General features: G+C 50.0%; 1 protein-coding gene and 1 long non-coding RNA gene across 6 annotated transcripts in view; both read right to left on the bottom strand.

Annotated features, from left to right (window-relative positions):
- CPNE2 (copine 2) overlaps positions 1-15,988 on the bottom strand; it is a 55,348-nt gene extending 39,360 nt beyond the window's left edge. For 4 of the 5 annotated variants that reach the window (XM_059904074.1, XM_059904078.1, XM_059904076.1 and 1 more), the window contains exon 1: positions 15,807-15,988. The gene's annotated coding sequence lies outside the window, so the exon portion shown is untranslated. The remainder of the gene's footprint in view (positions 1-15,806) is intronic. The other variant, XM_059904075.1, reaches the window with a different exon arrangement.
- A 1,799-nt stretch (positions 15,989-17,787) lies between these two features.
- Positions 17,788-20,273, bottom strand: LOC132354149 (uncharacterized). Its single transcript, XR_009499190.1, has 3 exons — positions 20,100-20,273; positions 19,378-19,593; positions 17,788-19,073 (listed from the first exon to the last, which is right to left on the bottom strand). It is a non-coding gene; the product is annotated as an uncharacterized LOC132354149 (long non-coding RNA).
- Positions 20,274-21,174: the final 901 nt, after the last annotated feature.

Below are 21,174 nucleotides of genomic sequence, written 5' to 3'. Positions count from 1 at the left end.
GAGGGAATAACAGACTCAGACCCCACACCCACACGCCCTTCAAGGTGCTACTCTCCCGGGCTGAGGGCTCCTGGGTCTTCATCATGCAGCAAATCCTGCTCAATGGGGCCTAATCGGTGACAACAGAGGATCCTGGGGTGGCCTCAGGCTCTCTCCGCTCCAAGGGTGGTTCCCGGATGGGCCTCCTCAGCATCTCCTGGGAGCTTGTTAGAAAGGCAGGTTCCTGGGCCCCAAACAGACCTGCTCAGAGTCCCCAGAATGGCCTTTGTGTTTTAACAAGCCCTCCTCGTAACACACAAATCCCAGAGGGGTGGGTAGGTGGGGCAGATTCTGATGCAGCAGGTCTTGGGAAGGACCTGAGAGTCTGCAATTCTAACAAGCTTCCAGGCGTTGCTGAGGCGGCCCATCTCAGACCACACTTTGAACACCAAGCTCCTAGGCAGGAGGCTGCTACACGGCCCACCAGTGGCTGACCATACCCCAGGGATGGCTCTGGTTTAGCCCGCTCTTGGCCTAATTAGGCAGATGTCATACTTGGTCCCCATACAAGCCCTGCCAACTTCACACGCTGAGTTCCCGCGAGGTCTCCGCAGATGTCTGAGTTTGCAGCCTCTGGTCTAGATGGTGACACTCTGGTAACTGGAACCCTTGGCTAACCAGATGCCTGGTCCCCACTGGCCCTGATGGCTGCATTTACTGAACTTACAGGGTCAGAACGTGCCTTGAATACATCCAGATCTAAGTTGCCTCCTTCACCCCATCTCCCAGATGAGAAAGATCCAGGAAGACAAATGGCAACTGTATTAGGGTTCTCCAGAGAAAACAGAACCAATAGGATATCTACATATATAGAGAGAGATTTCTTTTAAGGAACTGACTCATGAGCTTGTTGGGGCAGACAAGTCTGAAATCTGTGGGGCAAAACTGAAGGCTGGAAATTCAGGTTAGAGTTGATATTGCACTCTTCAGTCCGAAATCCACAGGGCAAGACAAGCAGGTTGGAAACTAGGCAAGGTTTCTATGTTGCAGTCTTGGGGCTGAATTCCTTCTTCTGGGAGAAACCTTAGTCTTTGCTTTTAAGGCCTTTGATAGATTAGATGTGGCCCACCCATGTAATGGAGGATAATCTGCTTTAATAAAAGTCCACTGATTTAAATGTTAATCACATCTAAAAAATACCTACACAGCAACATCAGACTAGTGTTTAACTGAACAACTGGTCGTGATAGCCTAGCCAAGGTGATACATAAGATTAACCATCGGGGCTTCCCTGGTGGCGCAGTGGTTGAGAATCTGCCTGCCAATGCAGGGGACGCGGGTTCGAGCCCCGGTCTGGGAAGATCCCACATGCCACGGAGCAACTAGGCCCGTGAGCCACAACTACTGAGCCTGCGCGTCTGGATCCTGTGCTCCCAACAAGAGAGGCCATGATAGTGAGAGGCCCGCGCACCATGATGAAGAGTGGCCCCTGCTTGCCACAACTAGAGAAAGCCCTTGCACAGAAACGAAGACCCAACACAGCCAAAAATAAATAAATTAAAAAAAAAAAAAAAAAAAAGCCATGGTTTCCAGTTTCCCCATTCCTGGTTTCACACGCCTACAAGTACTACAGTTTTAAAAAAAAAAGATTAACCATCGTAGCAACCTTCAGGTCCTAGAAGACCTGCCGTGGGGCAGGAAAATAGGGTGCTGAGGCTAGAGTTCTCTGCCAGCCCTTCCTAACTGTGGGAGCTAGGAGAGCCCACTCCCACCCTGTCAGCTGGCAGGGAAGAGAGGGGGTGGTATGGCTGTGGTGATGGAGACATGATATAAAATGAGAGTAATAATAACGCCTGCCCCAGGCCCTGTGCCCAGTGTGTTACGGACTTTAACTTCTATAGCTTCACAACATCCTTGAGCGAGGTGTTATCACCGCTCCCATTCTCCAGAAGAGCAAACTGAGGCTTGGAAGGATTTGCATTCCAGAGCCTCTGCTAATATGACTCAGGACAAGTCATGTGGTCTTTCTGAGTCTCAGTTTAGTTTTCTTATCCATCAAATGTAAATTACAAAATGCCTGACACACTGTAGGTACTCGCTCAAATGAGAAAATCCTCTCCGGGACTCCCTACTGTTCTCAGGACAATGTCCAAACACCCTGATAGCCGCCGCCCCCCCACTGCCTCAACACATTTCTGGCTCTAGCTATGCTGTTTACTACAGAGTTCCAACAGTACTTTTTCATGCCTCCGTAATTTTGTACATGCTGTTCCATCTGCCTGGAATGCCCTTCCCTCTTCTTCACTTAGCTCTGTCATTCTTCAAACTCAGCTCAGCAAAACCAAATGAAACCAACGCCACTATGCCCTCCTGCCCCCACCCCCAGGATAAAATTTTAAAAGCTGGCAATACCAAGTGTTGACAAGGATGTGGAGCAACTGGAACTCTCACATGTCACCAACAGGAGTGTGGACTGGTACAACCGGTTTGGAGAAATGTTTGGCAATGACTACAAAGCTAACTCAATGCATCCCTTATGATGACCCAGCAACGCCCAGCAGAAACATGCAATATGTTCACCAAAAGACACACCGGAGAACTTTCAGAGCAGCACTATTATTTGTAACAGCCCCAGGCCTGGAGTCCCCTAAATGCCTATCATCTGGAAAAGGGATAAATAAATGGTGAACGTGCACACAGTGGACTACACTGCCACGAGCATGAAGGAAGCACAAGGACAGCAACAATATGAATAGGTCTTATGAACATATTGAATGCAGGAAGCCAGACGCAAGGGAGCATGTCATCCTGTATAATCTCATTACATGAAGTTAAACCCAGGCAAAACAAGTCTACGCTGCTGGAGGGGGCATTGCAAGATAGTGGGGGAGGGTGTGAGTAACCAGACGGGGCTACCAGGGGGCTTCAGTGAGGGTCACGTTTGTTTCTCAGTCTAGGGGCTGCTAACACGGATATTTTTGGTTTGTGAACAGTCATTGAGCAGGAAGTCTGCTCTATTTTGTATATTATACTTCAAGAAAACGTTTAAAAAAAAAACACACAACTTGGGGACTGCTCTACAAAGTGCCCCCTGAGCCCCTGGCCCTGGAGAGGGAAGCACTTACATTGTTACCATATTGCAACCACTGGCTTAGAAAATGTCACCCTCACTTGAGCTTAAAGATGGGACCAGACCTTATTTTCATCTCTGTTGTTTCCAGCACAGAGAGGCATAGAACGGGAGCTCGACAAACGTTTGCTGAAAGTTGAAGGAAGAGTGAAGGTGAAGGGAAGAGGATCCGTGGCATCTTGGAATTGCAGAAGCCTACAGATTCACAGAATCCCAGGGTTTGGGAATTCTAGGATTTCGGAAATCAGGAGTTCTCTGAACCTCTGAGCTGAAAGGCTTTACAGTTTATCTGGTACCACCTTCTAGCTGCAGCCCTACCACCCCAATGTCCCACAGCCCTGGTTCTCTGAAGTGGGGGGGGGGGGTCCATCCCCAAGCGGCTCATACTCCCTGGGGCCCTCCCTGCACACCCACTGCTGCACTGGCTCCTGCCGGGTGGTGCACAGCCCCTCAGAGAGCAGACCGGTTCTCCCGTCAAGGTGGGGGGCGGGCAGCATCTTGACACAAATCACTTCCCTACCTTAGCTAAAGCTGCTGAGCTCTGAAGACGCTGCACTCCCACCAGGCAGCCAGGCCAACATGGGGATAAATATAGATACAGACAGCATGGGGAGGAGGCTGCTGCAGGGGTCAGCCCTGACGCCCCCCCCCCAGCTCCCCTGAGGCCCCAGCTGTGGCCAGACCACACCCAGAGGGAGGCTATTCTCTGTAGCCACCACCAAATCACTAAGCTCTGGACTCCGGGGAAGGGGGCCTCCTCCGGATCCCCAGGACCCTGGTTCAGCTGAGCCTTGTTCTGAAGGGCTTGATCCCGGGGTATCGCCAGCCTGTTGCCCCAGGGGCTGGTCCAGCCTCCACACTACCGCCCAAGGAGTCCAGGCACTGGGTTCTGCCCGCTTCTGCTACCCCTTCCCTCTAGGTCTCAGCTCCTTCATCTGCAAAGTGGGGCTGGCGACGCCCTGCCCTCTCGCCTCCCAGCAAGTGCTACATGGGACGGGCGTGGATGGACTCTGGGATGCAGGAAGTACTTCGGGGACCTCGGGGTGAATCTGGCCAGGCTCAGAGAGGGGGGACCGAGCTAACGGAGGGAGGAGGGCATGGTGACAATGACCACCAGCCGAAGTCATTCCAAAGTAGCTTCGTGTGAAGGGGACTGTGGGGCAGCCTCAGGGACTGGGACCCAGCGCTGGGGCCCTACCCCATGGCATCCACACCCACCCAGGGGCCTACCATGGGGAGACTAGGAGACAGGGGCTCCCAACTCTCTCTGTGAACTCCCCACAAGTCCCTGCCTCTCTCTGCCTCAGTTTCCCTGCCTGTCAGGGTTTAGGCCCCTTCCGGCTGTGGGGAGTCTACATATGTCCCTCAGTCTTTGCTGGGCTGCTCTGGGATTCTAGCCCCAAGCTCCTGCCCAGGAACTCCAGGCTGATTGGGCCTGAAAGGTCACCTGGGCTTACTCAGTACCCGAATCCCCTCGTGGGCGCCTACAGTGGCTGGGCACCCTCTGTTCACATCCCTCTGCAGACTGAGCTCCCCACCTTCTGTTAATGGCTTTCACCCCGCCACACTGAAGAGGCGCCCGCCTGCCCCTTCTCCTCCAGACAGCGGGGAGGGGCCTCTCTGAGCCTCTGCATCCCAGGCAAGAGGCCCACAGCCCAGCCCCAGGCCCTCCTCAGCAAGTCCTCCTGGCCAAGGACATTGCCATCTGCTCCTCAGCCCTGGTCCCAGCTCCCAGGAAACCTTCACTGAGAAGATGGAAATAACAGCATTGACTGAGTGCTTCCTGTGTGCCTGGCCCTGTCCGGAGGGTCCCACCATTCTGTGTAGGCCATCCCGCAACCCCAGCAGATGAGCCCTATTATTACCACCCCATTTCATAGAACAGAGAACTGAGGCACAAAGAGGTTATGTAACCTGCCTATTAGAGGTTGAACTGTGTCCCCCCAGAAGAGGTGTTGAAATCCTAACCCCTAAGATCAGCATGTGATCTTATTTGGAAAGAGGGTAGCTGCAGATGTAAAGAGTTAAGATGAGGACATGCTGGAGTACGGTGGGCCCTTATTCCCACATGACTGAGGTCCTTAAGGGAGGACAATGTTAAGACACAGAGGGAAGGCAGCCATGGGAAGAAGGCAGAGACTGAAGTGACGTCACCACAAGGCAAGGGATACCTGCAGCTACCAGGAGCTGGACGAGGCAACAAGGCACCCTCCCCTAGAAGCTTTAGAGGGAGCATGGCCCTGCCAACACCTTGAATGTGGACTTCTAGCCTCCAGAACTGTGAGAGAATACATTTCTGTAGCTTGAAGCCACCCAGTTTGTGGTGGCTTCACAGCAGCCCTTGGAAACTAACACACTGCCCAAGGTCACTTAGCTAGTCAGTGGCAAACCAGGGTTTGAAATGAGATGGGGTCCACTGTGCTCTTGCCCAGCACAGCCCTCAGGGGAGCCACAGGGATGTGACTTAGACTCGGAAAGATTGTTGGGGGCCCAAAGGAGGGAGAGGTTGGATAGCATCATCTGCTGGGAGCTGAGCACGCACTCTCCTGCGTCATGGGGCAGGTACAGCCAGAGCACAGAAGGCAGGCCAGATGCCCCTAGCTCCTGACGAGACACAAGAGCCACCAAAGGAGACAGAGAGCTGCGTGGTGGAGAGAAAGGGCTCTTGGAATACACTGAGCATGTTCCCACCTCAGGGCCTTTGTATGTGTTCCTTCCTCTGCTTTGGGCACTCCTCCCTCCTTCATTCATTCAAAAATATCCATGGAGCATATCCAGGAAGTATCCTAGTTCCTGCTGGGAACTAGGTAAGCTGGGATACAGCCATGAATGTCATGCCATAGATTAACATCTCAGCTTAAATGTCACACTTCCTCCTCCAGAAGTCTCCCTGATGTCCCCCACCCAACCCCGCCAATCTCAATCACTTCACCCTGCTTCATTCTTTTTATGGCATTTTCCACCATCTTAAGTTTTCCTGTCTCTTTGTCATTTGCTTGCCTCACTCTATCCCCCCAACTCCATTCAGAGCTCTGCAGTTGTACCCCAGCTTTGGCACAGTCCATAGAGAAGCTGTTCAAAAACCATGTGCTGAGGAGCCTGCCGGCAAGATGGTGGAGCATAAGGACCTGAGCTCATCTCCTCTCATAAAACACCAAAATCACAACCAGCTGCTGAACAACCACTGACAAAAAGGGACCGGAACCTATCAAAAGATATTCTACTTCCAAAGACAAAGAAGAAGCCACAACGAGATGGGGGCAGACACCAGAAGCAAGAGGAACTATAATCCTGCAGCCTGTGGGACTGCAAACACAGAAAGTTAGACAAAATGAGATGGCAGAGGAATATGTTCCAGATGAAGGAACAAGATAGAAGCCCAGAAGAACAACTCTGTGAAGTGGAGATAGGTAATCTACCTGAAAAAGAATTCAGAGTAATGACAGTGAAGATATCCAAGATAGTGGAAAAATAATGGAGGCACAGACCAAGAAGATATAAGAAATGTTTAACAAAGAGCTAGAAAATTTAAAGAACAAACAAACAGGGATGAACAATACAATAACTGAAATTAAAAATACACTAGCAGGGGGCTTCCCTGGTGGCACAGTGGTTAAGAATCCGCCTGCCAATGCAGGGGACACGGGTTCGAGGCCTGGTCCAGGAAGATCCCACATGCCACGGAGCAACTAAGCCTGTGTGCCACAGCTACTGAGCCTGCGCCCTAGAGCCCATGCTCCGCAACAAGAGAAGCCACCGCAATGAGAAGCCCACGCACCACAACAAAGAGTAGCCCCCACTCACTGCAACTAAAGAAAGCCCGCATGCAGCAATGAAGACCCAACGCAGCCAAAAATAAATAAATAGATTAAAAAACAACAACAACACTAGCAGGAATCAATAGCAGAATAAATAAGGCAGAAGAATGGATAAGTGAGCTGGAAGACAGAATGGTGGAAATCACTTCTGTGGAACAGAATAAAAAAAAAGGATGAAAAGAAATGAGGACAGTTTAAGAGACCTCTGAGACAACATTAAAAGCACCAACATTCGCATTATAGGGGTCCCAGAAGGAGAAGAGAGAGAGAAACAGCTTGAGAAAATATTTGAAGAGGTAATAGCTGAAAACGTCCCTCACATGGGAAAGGAAACAGTCACCCAAGTCTGGGATGTGCAGAGAGTACCATACAGGATAAACCCAAGGAGGAACATGCTGAGACACACATTAATCAAACTGACAAAAATGAAAGACAAAGAGAAAATATTAAAAGCAACAAGGGAAAAGCAACAAATAACATACAAGGGAATACCCATAAGGTTATCGGCTGATTTTTCTCTGTAGGCCAGAACAGAGTGGCATGATATATTTAAAGTGACGAAAGGGAAAAACCTACAACCAAGCAAGGCTCTACCCAACAAGTCTCTCATTCAGAGTTGATGGAGAAATCAAAAGCTTTATAGACAAGCAAAAGCTAAGAGAATTCAGCACCACCAAACCAGCTTTACAACAATTCTAGGCAGAAAAGAAAAGCCCACAACTAGCAACAAGAAAATTATGAATGGGAAAGCTCACTGGTAAAGGTAAACATATAGTAAAGGTAGGAAATCATCCACACACAAATATGATATCAAAACCAGCAATCATGAGAAGAGGAGAATACAAATGCAGGATACTGGAAATGCATTTTAAATTAAGAGACCAGCAACTTAAAATAATCTTGTATATATACAGACAGCTATATCAAAACCTCATGGTAAAAAAAAAAACAAAAACAAACAAATACCTCATGGTAACCACAAACCAAAAATCTACAGCAGATATACATACAAAAAAGAAAAAGAAATCCAAACACAACACTAAAGATAGTCATCAAATCACAAGAGAACAAAAGAGGAAGGGAAGAAAAAAGACCTACAAAAACAATCCCAGGGGCTTCCCTGGTGGCTCAGTGGTTAAGAATCCGCCTGCCAATGCAGGGGACACGGGTTCGAGCCCTGGTCCGGGAAGATCCCACATGCCATGGAGCAACTAAGCCCATGCGCCACAACTACTGAGCCTGCACTCTAGAGCCCATGAGCCACAACTACTGAGCCCGCATGCCACAACCACTGAAGCCCGCACACCTAGAGCCCATGCTCCGCAACAAGAGAAGCCACCGCAGTAAGAAGCCCGTGCATGACAACAAAGAGTAGCCCCCGCTCAGCAACAAAGACCCAACGCAGCCAAAAATTAAATAAATAAATAAATAAATTTATTTTTTTTTAAATCAATTATAAGAAAAAATCTGTAAAAAACACAGACACGTGGAGGCTAAACAATATGCTACTAAACAATCAATGGATCACTGAAGAAATCAAAGAGGAAATACAAAAATAGCTAGAGACAAATGAAAACAAAAACACAATGATACAAAACCTGTGGGACTCAGCAAAAGCAGTTCTAAGAGGGAATTTTATAGCAATACAATCTTACCTCAGGAAACAAGAAAAATCCCAAATAACCAACCTAAACTTATACCTAAAGCAACTAGAGAAAGAAGAACAAGCAAAACCCAAAGTTAGCAGAAGGAAAGAAATCACAAAGATCACAGCAGAAATAAATGAAATAGAGATGAAGAAAACAATAGAAAAGATCAGTGAAACTAAAAGCTGGTTCTTTGAAAAGATAAACAAAATTGAAAAACCTTTAGCCAGACTCATTAAGAAGAAAAAGGGAGAGGGCTCAAATCAATAAAATTCGAAATGAAAAAGGAGAAGTTACAACTGATGCCAAAGAAATACAAAGGATCGTAAGAGACTACTACAAGCAACTATATGCCAATAAAATGGACAGCCTAGAAGAAATGGACAAATTCTTAGAAAGGTACAATTTCCCAAAACTGAACCAGGAAGAAATAGAAAATATGAACAGACCAATCACAGGTACTTAAATTGAAACTATGATTTAAAAACTCCCAACAAACATGTCCAGGGCCAGATGGCTTCACAGGCAAATTCTATCAAACATTTAGCGAAGAGTTAACACCTATCCTTCTGAAACTATTTCAAAAAATTGCAGAGGAAGGAACACTCCCAAACTCATTCTATGAGGCTGCTACAACCCTAATACCAAAATCAGACAAAGATACCACAAAAAAAGAAAATTACAGGCCAATATCACTGATGAAGATAGACACAAAAATCCTCAACAAAATACTAGCAAACCAAATCCAACAATACATTAAAAGGACCATACACCATGATCAAGTGGGATTTATCTCAGGGATGCAAGGATTTTTCAATATCTGCAAATTGATCAGTGTGATACACCACATTAACAAACTGAAGAATAAAAATCATATGATCATCTCAATAGATGCAGAAAAAGCTTTTGACAAAATTCAACACCCATTTATGATAAAAAATAAAAACTCTCCAGAAAGTGGGCATAGAGAGAACATACTTCAACATAATAAAGGCCATATATGACAAACTCACAGCTAACATCATACTCAATGATGAAAAGCTAAAAGCATTTCCTCTAAGATCAGGAACAGGACAAGGATTCCACTCTCGCCACTTTTACTGAACATAGTTTTGGAAGTCCTAGCCATGGTAATCAGAGAAGAAAAAGAAAGAAAAGGAATCCAAATTGGAAAAGAAGAAGTAAAACTGTCACTGTTTGCAGATGACATGATACTATACATAGAAAATCCTAAAGAAGCTACCAGAAAACTACTAGAGCTCATCAATGAATTCAGTAAAGTTGCAGGATACAAAATTAATACACAGAAATCTGCTGCATTTCTATACGCTAACAATGAAAGATCAGAAAGAGAAATTAAGGAAACAATCCCATTTACCATGGCATCAAAGAATAAAATACCTAGTAATAAACCTACCTAAGGAGGCAAAAGACCTGTACTCCAAAAACCATAAGATGCTGATGAAAAAAATCAAAGATGACACAAACAGATGGAAAGATATACCATGTTCTTGGATTGGAAGAATCAATATTATCAAAATGACTATACTGCCCAAGGTAATCTACAGATTCAATATAATCCCTATCAAATTACCAATGGCATTTTTTGCAGATCTAAAACAAAAAATCTTAAATTTTCTATGGAAACACGAAAGACCCTGAATAGCCAAAGCAATCTTAAGAAAAATGGCGCTGGAGCAACCAGGCTCCCTGACCTCAGACTATACCATAAAGCTACAGTAAGCAAAACAGTATATTACTGGGACTTCCTCGGTGGTCCAGTGGCTAAGACTCCATGCTCCCAGTGCAGGGGGCCTGGGTTCGATCCCTGGTCAGGGAACTAGATCCCACATGCTGCAACTAAGAGTTCACATGCCACAACTAAAAGATCCCTCATGCCACATCTAAAAAGATCCCGCATGCTGCAACTAAAGATCCCACATGCCACAACTAAAAGATCCCGTGTGACACAACTAAGACCTGGCACAGCCAAATAAATAAATAAATATTAAAAAAAAAACAACAGTATGTTACTGGCACAAAGACAGACTTATAGATCAATGGAACAGGATGGAAAGCCCAGAAATAAACCCATGCAGCTATGGTCAATTAATCTACAACAAAGGAGGCAAGAATACATAATGGGGAAAAGACAGTCTCTTCAATAAGTGGTGCTGGGCTTCCCTGGTGGCGCAGTGGTTTAGAATCCTTCTGCCAATGCAGGGGACAGGGGTTCAAGCCCTGGTCCAGGGAGATCCCACATGCCACGAAGCAACTAAGCCGCCCATGTGCCACAACTACTGAGCTTGCGCTCTAGAGCCCATATGATCCAGCAATCCCACTCCTGGGCATATAACCAGAGAAAACCATACTTTGAAAAGATACATGCACCCCAGTGTTAATTGCAGCACTATTTACAACAGCCAAGACATGGAAGCAACCTAAATGTCCATCAACAGAGGAATGGATTAAGAAGATGTGGTACATATATACAATGGAATATTACTGAGCCATAAAAAAGAATGAAATAATGCCATTTGCAGCAACATGGATGGACCTAGAGATTATCATACTAAATGAAGTAAGTCAAGCAGAGAAAGACAAGTACTATATGATACCACTTATATGTGGAATATAAAAAAATGATACAAATGAACTTATTTACAAAACAGAAACAGACTCACTTATTTACAAAACAGAAACAGACTTTGAAATCAAACTTAGGGTTACCAAACTTATGGTTATATATACAGTACTATATATAAAACAGATAATCAACAAGGACCTACTGTATAGCACAGGGAACTCAATATTCTGTAATAATCTATATGAGAAAAGAATCTGAGAAAGAATGGATACATGGGACTGCCCTGGTGGCGCAGTGGTTGAGAATCCGCCTGCCAATGCAGGGGACACAGGTTCGAGCCCTGGTCCGGGAAGATCCCACATGCCGCGGAGCAACTAAGCCACTGTGCCACAACTACTGAGCCTGCGCTCTAGAGCCTGTGAGCCACAACTACTGAGCCCACGTGCCACAACTACTGAAGCCCGCATGCCTAGAGCCTGTGCTCCACAACAAGAGAAGCCACCGCAATAAGAAGCATGCGCACTGCAACAGAGCAGCCCCTGCTCGCCGCAACTAGAGAAAGCCCACACGCAGCAACAAAGACCCAACACAGCCAAAAATAAATAAATAAGATAAATAAATTTATTAAAAAAAATAGAATGGATATTTGTATATGTATAACTGAATCATTTTGCTATACACCTGAAACTAACACAAACTGTAAATCAACTATACTCTAATATAAAATAAAAAATTTTAAAGTCTATGAATAAACAAATCTGTGGCTCTACCTAAAACAGTAAATAAACCCTTGATATATTATGCTATTAAAACAAAACAAAACACAACACATTTGTTGAGTGACGAATAGATGGCTGCATGGTGAGGGAAGCCTTTCTGGAAGGCAGGGACCCGAAGCCACAGGTGGAAGAGGAATCACGCCAACTGGGCAAAGCCCTCTTTGGTTTACAAGCCTTTTCACAGCTGCCTTAAGAACCACATGAAAGGGGCTTCCCTGGTGGCGCAGTGGTTAAGAATCTCCCTGCAGGGGACACGGGTTCGAGCCCTGGTCCAGGAAGATCCCACATGCCGCGGAGCAACTAAGCCCGTGTGCCACAACTACTGAGCCTGCGCTCTAGAGCCCGTGAGCCACAACTACTGAGTCCATGTGTCACAACTACTGAAGCCCGCGTGCCTAGAGCCCATGCTCCGCAACAAGAGAAGCCATGGCAATGAGAAGCCCCCGCACTGCAACTGGAGAAAGCCCGCGAGCAGCAACAAAGACCCAACTCAGCCAAAAATAAATAAATAAAAATAAATTTAAAAAAAAAAAAAAAGGAAAAGAACCACATGAAGAAAGCAAGGGAACAGCTAGCTCCTGGTCTAAAGCTCCCCATTTTCTAGATGAAGAAACCGAGGTCCGAGAGGTTAAGAGACTTGGCTGAGGTCACCTGGGGGATGGGTAACTCTCCCCAGCACGCCCCAGACCTCTGGTTCTGCAGGAAACGGCAGCAGGTGACACCCCACCCAGGTCAGCAGCCGCCATGCCCACCTCCCCCAGACCTTCAGTGCCGGGAGAATCCCACCTTCGCCCAGACTCACGACTTTCCCTTCCCCCAGGCCAGCACTTGCCCCTCCTCCATCGTTGAGACCACTGCCCTCTGACAGTGCCCCAGCACTCAGTACGGTGAGACAGAGATTCCTCCAGAAACCCCAAAGGGTGAGCTCATGATTCTTCTAGGCTCCATCACCCAACATCACAGACCCATTCAACAGGAGGCTACAAGGAGGGGCGGACTCAGCCATTAAGCCAGTAAGTGCAGGGAAAGAGCCCTGAACAAGATGGACACAGGATGCCCTTGCCACTCCTGGAGCTGACCCCCTGGGGAGGAGGGCAGAGAACAAACTGACACACACTTGAATGAATCAGATGACGGGAGAGAGCGGCTAACGCCTCGAGAAAAATTAAGCAAGGTGATGTGATAGCGAGCGAGGGATCAGCATCTAGTCTAGTTTCATCTCAGGCTCTGGAGGCACGTGTGGACGGGGCTAGTGGAGAAACACTCCAGGACATGGGCCAGCACAGCCCTCTTGACGCCACCACAGAGCAGAGGCCGGGTGGCCCAAGGAAGGGAGAGGACACCTGGCTGGGACCCAGGAGGTGCCTCGGACCCCCGCTCATCCCTCAGGCCCTGTAGGACCTCAGGAAGCCATGAATCCCCTTGGGACTCCATACCCTCTTTCTGGACAGCACGGGTGGGTCATGATCGTCTTCTCCAGTTGCTGCCTGCCAAGACCCTAGGGTGACCTGGCCTCCTGGCTTCCAAGGAGCCCACCCTGTGTCCTGCAGGAGACCAGGAAGGAGGGGAGGAATCCTGCCCCCTCTCTGAGGCCATATTCTCCCAGCTGGAGGGAGACGGATTCCTGAAGTGACTGCCCTGACTCAGCAGCCCCTGCAAGGGTTAGAGGAGAGGAGAGCATCAGGCAGATGGGACTCCGGCCCTGGCTGAGGGCTTCACAGTAGGGGACCTTGCCTGACAACCTTGCTCCTGAGGGAATTCCTAGAGAATGCTCTTCTGTTTTCCATCACCCCTTAGAGCCCTGTGAGGCCAGCCCAAGGTGGGGGAAACGGGACCACCCCACTGGATCTACCATCCCCCATGGTGTTCTCTTCAGCCTAGTGGCACCTTCCTGTTCAGGACCCTGGCCCTGGAACAGCCCAGACGTCCAACATTTGGATTCTGAGGCTCCTCTCTCCAGGAAGGAAGTGGGAGAGAGAGGAGCGAGGTGGCCTGAGGAGATCCCAGAAGGAATCCTAAATCAGTAACCCACATCAGGCTTATTAATATTCCCATGAATAATGATAACGATGGTTAACATTAACTGAGCGCTTATCGGGCACCAGTCACAGCGCTGGTGCACAAGCCCTTTGTTGTCTAATTTAATCCTCACAACTACCTTTAAAGAACTACACAACTACCCTAAAAGATTATAAAGATGTACAGAGTACTGCTCTCACTACTTTACAGGTACAGAAACTGAGGCTCTAGCTCCGACCCTCTTCTTACGTCCCTGGAGTTTTAATTCTCGTGGCCTCTGGGAGGGAGGTCCCATGACCACCAGTGCACCCAACTTTGCAGAACACGTGCCCCCTGGCCCAGGTTCTAGTCTCCCAGCAGCCCTGTAAACCGGATTGTGTCATATTTTGCTTCATTTCACCAATGGAAACGCCCTTAAGCCCTAGGAGTGACAAGGCACCCAAACAGGACACGGCAGAGGGCCAGGAGAACTCAAGTGCCACGTTCTTAGCCCATAGTTCTTTCCATGGAGAAAACTGCCTGGGTGACCCCTCCCACTCTGGGCAGCTATGTCACATGCCTGGGACAGTCCCAGCACTCACTGGGCTCCATACCAGAGGAACTGCAATAAAACCACTTTTTATGTTTGCACCCAGCCTCCATATGCACAGGCCCTGGATGATTAGCCCATTTTACAGATGAGGACCTGGAGGCTCAGAGGGGAGGAAGGTCTAGGCCAGGGGCCCACTGCTGGGTAGGTGTTCAGACCCAGGTCTCCCAAGCTCTCCATTAGGGCTGTGCAGCTGCCAAAGGTTACAGCTTGGCTCCTCTCCTCAATTACTGAAGCTGTGGGTGCTCCAAGAAACAGAAAAAGCCCCCCATCCCTCAGTGACAGCCCACACCCCTAGGGGAGCAAAAACTAAGGGCAGACAAACAAAGGGTCACTCAGCTAATTCTCCCAGATCCTTTGCCCTTGTCACTTCACCCAGTACATAACAGGGCTGGGGGAGTCCCAGACAGTAAGAAGAACTTCCAACTGGCTAACAGAGCCCTGGGTTCCAGCACCACCTGCCAGCTTGGGCAAATCAGAGCCCCTTCCCCAAAGGGGCTTGTCCAACAAGGCTGGGGGATGAAATGGGAAGAGGAAAGTAAGAACCCTCTATTTTTCAGAGAAGCAGCGCTGCGGGGGAACGAGGAACGGGAAGGAAGAAAGGGCCTTGCTCTCTCTTTCTCCATGCTCCCCCCTCCCCGCCCCCTCCCCAAACACACAGGTGCCAGACAGCTTTTGAGAAAAAACTAGTTTGCAAACACACTCTGACTTCTGGGAAGCTGCCCATTTCCACTCCCTCTCTTTGCTCCCCCTTCCCCCGCAGGGAGCTGACTCTCTAGCAGTTCTCTGGGGCCGGGACGGAGGGGGGTTGGGGGGGTGGGAGTAAGGCACGAGGGCGAGGAGCGGGCCCCGCGCCTGCCCGGAGCCAGCCCGAACTCAGCACTTCCGCAGCTGCGATGGTGGCGGGACGCCACCTTCCTGACGCCCCCAGGCGCCTCCGGGGAGGTAGGAGGGTCCCTAAACCGCTGGGCTCGGACCCCGGGCGGCGCCACCGTCCTCCCGGCACCCTGCCCTCTGTTCCCCCGCGGTCGGGGCGAAGCCGGAGCGCCCCCGCGTGGCCGGGTCGGAGCTCAGTCACCCAAACGCCGGAGTCTGGGTGAGCGCGGGTGGAGGGGGCTTGGGGTTCCGCAGTCCCCCGAAGCGGAACCCAGCTTCCTTCCAAGCCGCCACTGGCACCAGAAGCCGAGCCCCAAGGCCGAACTTGAGCCCTCGCGCCAGGGCGCCCCGCCCGCCCCTTTCCCCGCCGGGGCCCCACTCACCCCGGGTCCCGCTACCCTCACCGCGCGGCTGCCGCTCCCCGCACTCCGGGCCACCGGGGCATCCCCGGGAGCTCCCCTGCTCGGCTGGGCCCGCGGGCGCGGGACAGGCTCAGGGCGCTGCCCCCGCGGCCATGGCCAGCTCGCGTGCGCTCGCAGCTGCTCGAGGTCCGGTCCTCCTCCCCGGCCGGGCGGGCGGTGGCTGCGGCGGCGGCGGCGGCGGCGGCGGCTGCTCGGGCTCCTCCCTCGGCCGAGGGCGGGGGCGGGCGTGGGGCGGGAAGTGGGAGGCGAGGCGGGCGCTTCCTGGAGGGGCGAGCGCTCCCACGGGCGGAGCGGGGATGATATCTCGCCCGCCCGCCGCCCGCGGCTGGCGCGTCCAGGCACTCCGGGTTGTCAGTGCCTCGGGGCCCCGAATGTTCGAGGCCGGGATCCGAGGGTCTGAACGTTCCAGGCTAGGACTCCGCGGATCGGAACGCCGCTGGTTCGCACTCGCCCCAGGCCGGCCTCGCCCGAGCCGCTGGCACCTCCGAGTTGTCCGCACTGTGCGCTCAGGGCTGCCGACGCGGGATCCGAGGGGTGGGGTCGGCCCGGGCCTGCCAGGCCCTAGGGCGCCGCCTGCAGCCTCGACCCCACGGGCTGTTCGGCTCAACGCTGCACCCTCGGGGGATACACCACGGGGTTTGGTTCTGGGCTGTATTGGGCAGCACTACGATCGCTGTGTTTTCTTCCTTTTTTTTCTTTCGATAGTAAAAGAGCTCGGCGTTTTCTTGTTACCGCCAGGGACTGGGAAGATGACACAAGCGTTATTTCTCTGACGGAGACGATAAGATAAACACAGTTCCAACAGTGCCTGGGGCTAGTCAGCGGGAGGGCGTCTAGCGGGTCCTTGAGACCCTAGCGCCGAGTCCGCCCTTCGGCGGTGGCCTTCTTTTCCCTAGAAGAAGCACCAATTCTTAAGAAATTCGTCTGTCGCTGGGCGCTCGTGCTGCAGGCCACTCGGCAGTATTTATGTGCTCGCTCCCCCCGCCCCTCTTCCCTATCCAGTGCCTCAGACAGAGGAGCCTCATTTAACCGGATTGTGGGGGACAGAGCTGGCTCAGGGATCTCAAGACCACGTCTAAAGAAAGCCCTTGGCCCCGGGGCTCACGGACTGGGCATCTGGGAGTTAATGCAGAGCACCTGGGTTGTGGGTTTTCCATTCTAGGCAGGTGAGGGTTAACTGGGAGACTCACGCTGCAGCCTGCGAACCTCCCTCCACGTCTGAGTCACAGGCACTTTGTAGCCTTAGAGGGAGGCTGCTAAACAGCCCCAGGGCTCTGGGCTTTGTTCTCTGCCTGCCTCCCCCCGCCACCCCAACCCCGACCTCCATCCATCCTTCTTTTCTCCAAACTCTCATCTTTCTTCCAACTAAAGTCCTCAAAGCCCTCAGCCCAGCTGTGGGGCAAACCAATCGAGGTGTTCTTAGACCCAGCTGCAGCCCCTCTTCCTCCAGGAAGCCTTTTCTGATTGATCTGGCCCCCAGAATCCCTCTCCTCTCCTGGCTCCAGAGCAGGAGAGCCAGGCACTGGGATGGATAGTAGTGAACCCAAGCAGAGAGTGCCTCACCTCAAGCTGCTCACTTCTCAGGGGCAAGACCATGGCCCAGGCAATCATATTACTGTATGAAAAGCGCAAAGGTTTGAGGCAGGATTGTTCAGAAGACCCAACTCAGCCAGAGGAGTCAGCGAGGCTTCCTCTCGGAGACCTGAAGGATGAGGTAGTTGGGCCTGCTGAGGGGGAAAAAGATACCTGATCCCTGGCCAAGGGGATGGAGTACAAAGGCCACAGGTCACAGCAATTCCACTCCTAGGAAAGGGAAATGAAAACATACATCCATACAAAAACTTGTACATGAATGTTCATTGCAACATGATTCAGAATAGCCAAAAAGTGGAAACAACCCAAAGGTCCATCAACTGATGAGTGATAAACAAAATGTGGTCTATCCATACAACAGAATATTATTCAGCCACAGAAAGGTATGCCGTATATACAATATGGATGAACTTTGAGAACACTGTGTTAAGTGAAAGATGCCAGTCACAAAAGACCACATATTGTATGGTTCCATTTATATGACATGTCCAGACTAGACAGAGCCATAGAGAAAGAAGGCAATGATTTTAAATGTTTTAAAATTATAGTGATAGTTACACAACTGTAGATAAAACCATTGATTGTATGCTTTAAAGAGGTGAGTGCTGTAGTATGTGAATTATATCTCAATAAAGCTTTTTTTAAAAATGTCAGGGATCAGGAGAGCCCAGAGGTCAGTTGTTTAAGGCCAAGTGTCCATTATGGGTTGATTCTGCAGTCTGTCTTTAATCCACACACAATAAAAGGCTGTTACTACAAAATGTTGAAGTCTTTCCTTTCCCTGGTAGAGACTTCTCTGTGCACAATTGGGAGGCCTCAATTTCCCTAAATAGGCTATTAGGGTATGTGCACGCATGCACGTATGGCTTGTGAATTAAAGTGACTTGAAATAGCACCACCTGCATAGCAGGCCCTGGCTGGACTCAGGTGTATGTGAGCGGGGAGAGGATGGAGGGTGTCCCAGTTATCTATGCTACATCTCAAATCACCCCAAGCATTATCATCTCTCATGGCTCTGGGGGGCCTCTGGGCTCAGCTAGGGCAGTTCTTGTTCAGGATTTCTCAAACAGTTGCAGTCAGACCATGACAGGGCCTGGAGTTACCTAGAAGGCTTTCGCACACATTTGCCTGGCAATTGACGCTGGCTGTCAGCTGGGACCTCAGTTGGAATACCTACTGTGACCGTTCCAGTTCCATGTGGCCTGGGCTTCCTGGTAGCATGGTGGCTGGGTTCCAAGAGTGAGTATCCCAAGGGAACCAGGTGGAAGCCTTATTATCTTTTATTGGACTCAGCTTTGGAATTCATATAATGTCACTTCTGCTGTAGTCACTGGCTCTCTCCATAGACCCCGCCCCTAGGTGAGAGGAGTGTCATTGTCATTTGTAGGAAGAGCATGTGGGCGGGGAGAGATTATAGTGGCCATCTTTGGAAAATACCATCTGCCCACAAAGGGGGTTGATGTGGAGACACATCAGCGATAGAGACATCCCCTCAGGGATCTCACGGAGAGAGGTGGGTGTGGCTCACGGCACTCCTACATCTCAGGCGTAGAGTCATGGCCCCGGGTTTGAATCTCAGCCTGTCCAGTTACTGCCTGGGTGACATCACTCAATGCTCTGGGCCTCAGTTTCCTCCTGTGTAAAATGTAAGGATCGATTTGGTATCTGGTGTCTAGCCTGGTACCACGCATGCCTAGACCCCAGGGCTAGCATGTTGTTATTGCTACTTTTAAGATCCAGGGTTGTGGTCACTCTAATGCAGGGATATCCCCTTCCAGGGTCAGGATGTCCATGCCTCCCTCCACCTCCCCAGGCCCTCCAGTCAGCCCCAGACATTTCCATCAGCCCCAGTCTTGCACTATACTATGCATGTGTGTGTGGGGGCGGGGCCTATGGGCACAGCCCGGGAGACTGATACTTCTGGCTTAGGGGACTCAACCTGGGGACCCCAGTTGGCCTCTGTTCTCTTGCTGAAGTTCCTCTTCTGTCACCTCCTCCTCAGGGCAAATGTGGATTTCTGGGCAGCCAGGGCAGGACCGGGGCTTGTGTGGGATGAGCAATAAGGTGTGGCTTCCAAGGGCTGAAGGGGAGGGAGGACTCCAGCTCTGGGGGGCTTCGAGACACACTGGGGTGGTGGGGTGCTGTACTGGCGTGCCTGGGGGGTGGGAGGAAGACCAGCTGTCCCTGGGCCCAGTCCTGGGAGGATCTGTACCAAACCAGCCACTGCAAGATCTTTTCTAGGACGCTCCGGATGTGTCCAGAGGGCATACACAGCTCTGGCTGGGGCCACCGCCCTCAGGCCTGGCCTTGGCCAGGCAAGGGAGGGGCTGGGGGGCAGAGGCAAGGTCAGGAAGGTCATATGGCCCTCTCGCCTTCCTGGGGACCCTTCTCTTTGAACATACAGACCCACAGACCAGTTAAGTCCCCAGCCAGGGTCACCTCAACGCCCTCCCTCCCTTAGTGTTCCAGAGTTGGAATCTGAGCTCCACTGAATGCTTGCTGTGGGATCTTGGGCAAATCTTGTTCCTCTCTGGGCCTTATTTGTAAAATGGAGGACATTGTTATTGAGGTTGTGGCTATGGGTCTAGAGGAGGTCCCAGGGGGTGAAGCCCTACAGAACCGTAACCAGGTGAGGCAGGCGACAGAGGATTCAGATCCCACCTGAGGGAGTGTAGAGATGAAGCATAAGGTCATCTTTGCAGCTGGAGAAAGTAGGTCCTTGTGCTCTGACTCATTTTGCTTGTGCCCTCACCATACAGATGAGGAAACTGGGGCAGCACCTGTGGGATTAAGAGTCACAAAATTTGAAAGCTGTTAAGAGAGTAGATCCTAAGAGTTCTCATCTCAAGGAAAAAACATTTTTTTTTCTTTTATTTGTATCTTATAGGAGATGATGGATGTTAATAAACTTATCATGGTAATCATTTCACAATATATGTAAATCAAGTCATTATATCACACACCTTAAACTTATACAGTGCTGTATGTCAATTATATCTCAATAAAACTGGAAAGAAAAAAAAGTTTAAAAAAAAGGTTGTGAAGACCCAGGTTCAATTCCTGGTGCTACCACTTACTAGCTTTCACTTACTATACTTACTAGCTTACCTTTGGGCAAGTTAGGAAAAATCTCTGGGTCTCGGTGTCCTCATCTGGGAAAGGAGGGTCACCAGGATCTACCAGGACAAAAACTAAGGAAGGTAGGTGCAAAGGCTTACCTCGCCTCTCTGAGGGGGAGCATACTCCAGACCAGTGGGCCTCCAACGCTGGCCGCACATCAGAACCACCTGCAGAGCTTTCTAAATACCACTCTAGTCTTAGGCAGCTTAAAAAGCTCCCCAGGTGATTCTAATGCGCAGTTAGGATTGAGATCTACTCACCGGTCTGCAGTTTCACTAAGTGTGGGCCAGCAGCATTACTTGGGGGCTTCTTAGAAATTCAGAATCCCAGGCCCCGCCCCAGACCCGTTGAATCAGAATTTGCAAATTAACGAGATCCACAGATGATTCAATGCACACTGCAGTGTCTGTAACTATGATTTTTCAGTTCGAGAGGTACTGGCCTGGACAGTGGATTTCAGACACGTGTATGTTTAGGGGAAGGACAGAGGGGGCAATTTGGCAGGATTTGAGACCGGAGGGAGTGGGAAGGAAGATTCTGTGACTCCCATCAGAAAGGTGGATATTCAATCTGTAAAACCATAGGATGGAAGCCAAGTGACAAAGCAGCAAAATGA

Source organism: Balaenoptera ricei, chromosome 19 (genome assembly GCF_028023285.1).
Source record: "Balaenoptera ricei isolate mBalRic1 chromosome 19, mBalRic1.hap2, whole genome shotgun sequence".
NCBI lineage: Eukaryota > Metazoa > Chordata > Mammalia > Artiodactyla > Balaenopteridae > Balaenoptera > Balaenoptera ricei.
Note: the sequence above shows the minus strand (reverse complement) of the source record. Positions and strands in the feature narration are given on the sequence as shown.